This window comes from Dreissena polymorpha, chromosome 5, assembly GCF_020536995.1.
Source record: "Dreissena polymorpha isolate Duluth1 chromosome 5, UMN_Dpol_1.0, whole genome shotgun sequence".
Taxonomy (NCBI): domain Eukaryota; kingdom Metazoa; phylum Mollusca; class Bivalvia; order Myida; family Dreissenidae; genus Dreissena; species Dreissena polymorpha.
The window spans coordinates 28324227-28332729 of record NC_068359.1 but is presented as its reverse complement, the minus strand read 5'-3'; the positions used below and the strand labels follow the sequence as shown (position 1 = coordinate 28332729).

At 38.2% G+C, this 8503-nt stretch overlaps 1 pseudogene; it reads left to right on the top strand.

The window, feature by feature from the left end:
• Positions 1–2743: 2743 nt before the first annotated feature.
• Positions 2744–8503, top strand: part of LOC127831132 (uncharacterized) — a 78914-nt pseudogene continuing 73154 nt past the window's right edge.

Here is an 8503-nt window from a genome sequence, read left to right as displayed (position 1 = left end):
CCTTCTAGTAGGGTTGCATGCATTCGGGCACCAGGAAATATGAAATATGGAGGAATTTGTTGCCCTGAAGCGTTACCTCCACCAATAAGGGTCACCGTCTGGGACTTATCAGCTCTCACCGCCTGTGCCTTGTAGGCCTTGCCTGTTACAATTTTAGGTGGTTTGTGATTTGTACTGAGACCTTTTTCATCAATATTGTAGATTCTGGCTGGCTTGTCTGTCAAATGATATTTGGTTAATATATTGTTCAATTCTTTAAAATAGTTTTCAATTGTCGTCTTAGTGGCACTTCTGGCCCTTGCTATTTATAGTGACTGAGTTTTTTTTACCTTTAACTCCGGCCATCTACTTAAAAACCCATACAACCATTTCAAACTCAACCTTTCCCCTTGTTGTTTTATTCCCAAATGAATGGCATAATCAGAGGCCAAGTTAATTGTTTCTTGTCGAGAATAACCCATGCCAATTTCAGCCATAGTTTTAATGTGCTCACAGAGCAATGTTTCCTGGTTGGTATCAAATGAAGGGGAAGGGCCAGATTTTAAAGTGTCTATGTTAATTTTGCCACGAACTCTGTCATTTAAAGTGTTGATCGGAATACCGAACTTTTTAGCAACCCTCTCAACAGGAAGCCCTTGTTCAATACACATATTGAACGCATTTGTCAGATCATCGTGTGAATAAGTGGCCCTGCAGCTGCCTCTTTCCGAAGGAGGAGCCTGAAAATATACTCATGAGGTGTGATAAGGAGATATATTACGCATTTTTCACGGGCTTTACATATGCCGACAAAAATTTGACATATCGCGCCTATATGTGACGTCATACTGTGTCTGCTGCACATTTTACAAGTAAGATAATGAACAAAGTCACACTATTTAAATAATAACATACGAAGTAACAGGAACAAAAAAAGGGCATTAAGCAAATCTGCATTTTGTTGCAGGTAAGTTTTCATCTGTTTATTTCTTACCTTTCGGATGTCCATTTTAAAAAGAAATCACGGTGTATTCATCCGTGACAATGTTGTTTATTCTCGGACTAGGTCAACTGTGCAATCTCGCGTGACGATATATAGGTTATATTGCACCAAATGTTATCGGCAAAAATAGGAGAACGGCGAAAATAGGTGACGTGACGATACTTTAAAAGTTTAGATTTGTCTTCATTAAAAGTCAGATAATTTTTTAAGAGAAAGAATAAAATATCCAGCATGCTGGAATGTTAATATTTTTTCTTCAATTTTTGGAAGTTGTAATTTATTTGATGGTTATCCATGACTTTTACGACGATCATTCTCATGATTTTCGGTGTTCGTTGGAAAGTAGGTCAAGTTTATTCCAGGGTGATGCTTTGATTTTTAAATACGTTACACACAATTATGTTAGTTTGTTTATGGATTAGAAGTAGCTTTATCAAATGTTTTACATGCCGATTATTTTTGAATAAAATGTAAAACTATTTTAAGAACAACATGAGCAAGAGTTTCGTTTTTCCATTAACTTTTTAGAGCAAGCACATGCGCATAGTAGGAAATCTAAGCAACCAATCAGAAGGGCCGCTACTATGAGACAGTTTTACATGAAACAGCTTATTACAGGGAGCTAAGTCTAGCGAGTATTTTGTGAAAACATTGCGGATTTAAAGGGATCTTTTCACGCTTTGGTAAATTGACAAAATTGAAAAAAGTTGTTTCAGATTCGTAAGTTTTCGTTTTAGTTATGATATTTGTGAGGAAACAGTAATACTGAACATTAACCATGCTCTAATATAGCCATTATATGCATCTTTTGACGATTTTAAAACCTAAAAATTATAAAGCGTTGCAACGCGAAACGATTGAATAATTTGGAGAGTTCTGTTTTTGTCGTTAAATTTTGTGAAACTACGAAGATTGCTTATATAAGGTATAAAATACATCACGGATGTGTACTCGGCGGAATAGCTCAGTAGGCTAAAGCGTTTTTACTTCAGGACTCTGGCAGGACTCCAGGGGTCACTGGTTCGAAACCTGCTCCGGGCAATGTTCTTTTCCTTTTTTTATTTTTTTTTCTTGATTTTTTACTGGAGCTTTTTCGATCCAATGTTTACATTTATCAATATAAAGCATTTAATGAATAAGTTAAAAAAATGCCAAAATCTGTGAAAAGGCCCCTTTAAATGCGGTTTTCGTTGTTATGTCGAAGAATACACATTTAACTATAGATTGACATATTAAACATACGTATTTTGTATTTGTTCACTTCCAAAATTCGTATGTATTCATTAAGAGGGCCGATACTACGGAAAAACATACTGTATTAAATCTACATGTTTGAAAAATTGCATGTGTTTCTTTTTTATGGTAAAAGAAATATGTGGCTATTGAAATTCATTTACTGGCAATTGGTAGAAGTAAAGACTTTGGTCGTTTTATTAGATGAAAAACTTGAATTGAAATAAACTTTAAACAAACTTTTATCATGGGAACCAGACTGCGTGATGTTACCATTTTGAAATGTGACCGTAATGACCCATCAAGAAATTCTTCACTATATAAAATTACATATCTTTAGGGTAGGGGTAACCTATGGTCTTTAATAATCAATTAGGTATTTATAAGATGTATTTCTTGTGTTAAGTTTTAGAAAGAATGTCTCAAAATTTTGGATAAAAACATTGAAACAAGGAAATTTTCATTCTATACATAAATGGTGACGTCACAACGTTATTGTCAGTAAGACCGGTGTGACACAATGGGAAATTTTGAATCTTCAAAAAGGAGGTTCTCACTTTTGGCGGAAGTCAATATTTCACTCTGCAGAAACAGAACAGAAATTTGAAGGTTAATTGTGAAAAATCTAAACCTATTGCAGACACTTTTCTAGGTAAATACAGCACATGGATGAAATTAATGAGTAATGTAGCCAAAACTAGGATTGCATTCTGTTTGGATGTACTGTTGTGCCGGTGCCCGGCCTACAAAACGCGCACATACCTCGTGACTGGGAACCAGCGACAAATCGATATAGTGCATGCTGGGCAGCACGAGTTTGTACGGTCTCTTGTGCACGGGACGTTGAGGTGAGTAGATGTGTTTATGTGCCTATGTCCCTATGTGAGTATTGTGTGTGAAATAGTGAGCCTGCGTATAGTTTATATTGTATTATATGGTATTGTATTGTATATGTGTGTCGGTAACTGTGAGCCTGTAATTGTGAACCTGTGCGTGTAACCCTGAGTACGTAAGTAGTTCCAGGGGGTTTAGCCTGTGTATGTAAGCCAGTGTCTAGCTGTGAGCCTGTGCGTATTGTATTATATTGTATTTTATGTGCGTTCAACACGTATTTACCTGGAAGGCCATTCCCAGAAGACATAAGTGAGTCTGTGACTGTGTATGTAAGCCGGTGACTGTGTGTTTAAGTACGTGTTTGCCTGGAAGTGTATTCCCAGAAGTACATGTATAGTGCCATTTGGTAGCGTGGACGAGCCGACAAGTGCACCCGACGAGCCGACGAGTGTACCCGACGAGCCGACGCGTGAAGCCGACAAGTTCCCTCGAAGACGACGAGGACGATTGGTGCCGTCCAGACGTGGATTCCAGTCGATGCCCATGTGAGTAGTCTAGTATATTATCTTTGCTAGCGGTTGTGATAATTGCATTAAAACCCACGAATAGCTAACCGGGTGAAAACACTACAATGGTAGTACGGATGGGGTTTGTGTAATTGTGTTTTAACGGTTAGGCTAGTTCTATATATAACTTTGTTGCAAATAAATCGGCATCGTGAAATTTAGTTTGGACCGTCGCATCAAATTTAATTTAAAGTTCTGTGTTCGTTTTAAAACGTTATTTCTATAATTTAACAGTTGCACGCATTTTTCGTCTATTTTTAGTCGTGTGTAAAAACAGACGGCATCATAGTTTTTTTCATTGTTCACATTCGCCGGCCGTGTTATCAGTTGGCGAAATATTTGTTAAAAAACGTGATTGTCCAATGCTGTTTGTAACAGGTTCATTGCTTGTGTAATCAACGGATGGCCACGTGTTAACTCGTCCGTGTCGGCCATCTTTGTTGTTGTTACCACAGTTTAGGGCTTAAGCTCACGTGGAAGTTAGGTATTTGGTGGGAAATTTATTGTTTCTTTTGAAAAACGTTTTTATTGTCCTTACCATTTTAGCACAAGTTTTTCATTTAAGAATTTTTTGGATTTAGTAACTTCCAGTCCGTTTTTTGTTTTTGTTTAAATTTCCTTCATTGTAAATTTCTCAATTAATAATGGATATGGGAAATATTTAAGTTCACGTGGTAGGTGGGCCAGTCTGAGGTAGTTATAGGTTAAAGGAAAACGTTTTCTACATTATTTTCATTGTCATTGTCACACGGATTTTTCTTTCTTGAATTCCTGTTGTTGTTTTTTTGGTTTGTTTTTTTTGGTTGTTGTTGTCTGCCAAACATTTAAAACTAAAATGGCGGATATGGGCAGTAGACCCGCCACACCAAGGACACCGGTCAGAATGGTACAGGTAAACTTTGACCCTCCTCATGTTTTGACCTCCGTTCCGGGGATTGGACCGAAATTGGCTAAAGCCATTGTAAATCTCCGGGAGAATGCGGGTAACGTATATCCCGAATCTCTGGGAATACTACAGCGATTTTCCTCCTTCTTTATAAAGTACCGGTAAACGGTACTTTCCAAATCGAACCAAATTCCCAAATTCCCAAAACGGTACTTTCCCAATCGAGCGAAAATTCCCAAATTCCCAATCGGCATCTGGAAAAATCCCAATCAGCGTCCGAATTTTTTCTCAAAACGATCGAAAGTTTCGTAAAAAAAACCAACTTTCGGCGAGCGAACAAAGAAAATCGTATAGTTGTGTGTAACCACGCGCTCGATTAATTTCGGGTTTTATTATTCAGCGCATTCAATCAATATAGTTGTTTCTGTTTCCGGTTCTTTTGCCAGGCAGCCAGCATACTGTTTTACGTCGGTTTGTAACCTTATCGTAGTTTGAAATGAGTCATAATAGCAAATATTATGCCAAAAAACCAATCGGAACCATCTATCACAGGACACATTGACAGCCCTAATGATGCTGTGCAGGGAGGGATGCAAGCAACTGAGTGATGATCAAACATCAAAGATTGTTGAAATTTTCACAAAAATGAAAGAGAGAGACATTGCTTTAAAAGAGATTAAAACAACTAGTAATTGATTTGGTGTGTTCTTTATATTATTTTGTTATTTATATAAACTTTATAACTTAATGGTCATTAAGGCATGCCTGCAAATGATTATTTAAATGGTTTATGGACGTTTCGTGCCACTACCAGTTCGTGCCACTGATATTTGTGTTAAAAAGGGGTAGACGTTTCGTCCCACTGATAATATATAGACGGATAGGTGTGAATGATATTGGGGTGTATATTAATGTAGAAAATTACAATAATGTTGACAGTTATGATTATAAATAACAAACAAATAAAATGATTTATCGTTAGTATACTAATATTTGTAAATAGTGTATTATATGCGATAAACATAAAGCATAAAGTGTTGTTATTTTTTATGAATCATGTGTATGCGCTTGTAATAATAAAATAAAATGATTTATTGTTAGTATACAAACATGTGTGCATAGTTCATTATGTTTAATAAATATAAAACATGAAATGCTGTTATTTTCTATGCTTCAATTGTATGTATTATATACATAAATAATAATATATAACATGAATGAACAATAATACAATTTAAAATAAAGTTGGTCTTTTTCTTTTAAGAAAAGCTTATGCTTTACTATCGACTCACAAACTTTCAATTAGCCGTATGTGTCTTTACGTAATTAGCAAACAATTAATTACTGACTCGGGCCTTTAATTTACAGACACGGGCCTTTAATGGCCAATTAGTAACCAATTAGTAAACAACTCACCGCTTTAATTATGATACAAACTGTGTATGTGTGTATCAGAGTTTATTTCCAGGTGCTACCAGCCTCTTGACGAGATCTTTGAGGTAAACTGTGTAATTCATTGAAAGAGTAAATAAAGTCAGTTGAACACACAGTATATAATACCGCGAGACGTTACGAACGAACAACGACGTTAAAGGTATTTTTTTACATGTATAGAATAATAAAGCAATATATTATTTTCAATTGATAGTTATAATTTAAATATTATCTTATAAAAACTAATATATCATATTTTCATTGGATAGTTATAATTTAAATATTATTAAATACAAATTATTATACATCATAGTTCACAACATATATTTTTTTCCAGGATGGCATCGCAGAATCAACGGTCGAGCAGGGCGTCCCGACCTAGGGTTTTACATGTTGCGCCGTGAGGCAGAAACAGTGGATCTAACAATCCGCCTTGTGTCGGAGCACGCCCTGACTCGGGTACACCGGAAAATCTTCAAAGAAGTGCACGGGCGGCTCTTCGAGATCTGGGAGAAGTACGAAGACGATGACATGACAACTACTCAACTGCTGAGAGCGTGCAGCCATATCATCGGGCTGGGACCGAGCACAACCCAGGATGACATCCACGATGAGGACTTCTGAAATGCAATACATTGTATATATGATTTGTGTATGATAGGATAGTATGCTGTTGTATTTGTGTTTCTATATTTGTGCACTTTTGTAAATGTGTATTAAAACAATGTTTGAATATATTTATGTAATCAATCTAGATATTGTTAAAATGTATGCATGCATATGATGTTGCTAATGTCAATTTATTGCAAATGTTTGTATATTTTTATGTAATCTCGGCCAACACAAGATAATCCTACAAGATTGGGTAGGCTGCAATTTTTTTGTCAAAAATGTATGTTTGCATTCACTTCTGATGTTTTAATATATTTATGTAATGTATTGTTAATGTATTATATGAAGCATTTAAATTGACTCTTAAACAATCTTGAAAAAAAAAACAATGTTGTTTTCCCATTGAACAGATGTTACAATCAAAGGTGCGAAAGATTCCTGTTATGATTTCACACCTATACGGTATTATTTACACCTATCCGCCTATATATTATCAGTGGGACGAAACGTCCAATGCCCTCCTACACAAATATCAGTGACACGAACTGGTAGTGGCACGAAACGTCCAGCACCCATTTAAATGGGTATGTTCAATTAAGTATGAACTGTATGATGTTTTGAATAAGAGATTAAACTTCACGACGCGATTTTCCCAATTTCAGGATTTCACGACCTGATTTTTCCCAATTTTGAGGTTTTCACGACTCAATTTTTCCCAATCAGACCGGTACAGGTACTTTTCCCAATTGGACAAGGAAAATCGCTGTACTAATGCGGCGACCTCTGGATGAAGAGGTCATGCAGATGCTGGACTTCCGTCCGAATCCAAGGTTATTTGCAATAACCTTGGATGAAGATGAGGAAGATATGGGGCGGTTGTATACTGGTGAGTTAGTCCCACACGGGGGGTGGGGGTTAGGTGCGCCAAGGAACCGGCCAGACGCACGAGAAAGGGCTGCGCTTGCCGCAGAGATTAACACCCTGGAGGAGAGTATTTCGGAACTGCAATCGCAGTTGCAAAATTGGTCACAACCCCTGGTCCAAAGATCACTTCCCATTCTTGTCCAACACCAATTGGCTGGTCCAGACCAAATATCAACATTCAGCCCCTCCTCCAGGCCAAGACCTTTCCTTTCCTTGCAGACTTTGTCTCAAACCCCCATACCCCGATATTTATCTCATACCCCCGCTGGACGTAGGGAACAGAAGTTGCCGTGGGGAAGAGCAGACAGCGAGGCGGGTCTTAGGTGGCGCAGTCCAGTCGCCTATAAAACCGAAGAACCTTCCCCCACATACCCATCACGCGTGCACCAGGGCGCATTTGGAGGAAAAATTGAGACGTCCCTACCCCAAGCAACCCTCATGAAGGCATTGCAAGAACTTCCCAATCCTCCGACCACAAGCACACCTTACTTTATTTATCCAAATAATGGGTCTGTGCTATCCAACCAGGTACCCATCCATCAACCTGTTTACAATCAGCCTGCTTACCAGGTACCCAACAACCAACCTAGCATGTACAATCAGCCTGCTACGTTGGTACCCATCAACCAACCGGTACAAAATCAGCCTGCTTACCAGGTACCCAACAACCAACCTAGCATGTACAATCAGCCTGCTACATTGGTACCCATTAATCAGCCAGCACAAAATCAGCCTGCTAATCCAGTGCCCATAAACCCACCTAGCCTACCCAATCAGCAGGCTACTCTGGCGCTCATCAACCCGCCGGTAATACCGAGCCTTCCTATTGCACTCCTGCCTGCAACTACACCAAACCCTGCTACTCGGGATGTGATTACCCGAATACCTAAAACCTTACAGTTTGATGGTCGAAGCAATTGGCCAGTTTTTCGGGGCAAGTTTGAGCGCTATGCCAATTTGCACCAATGGTCAGATGATGAGTGCGCTGATGGGTTGGTTTGGTGTTTGGTGGGAAAAGCTGCGGACTTCTAT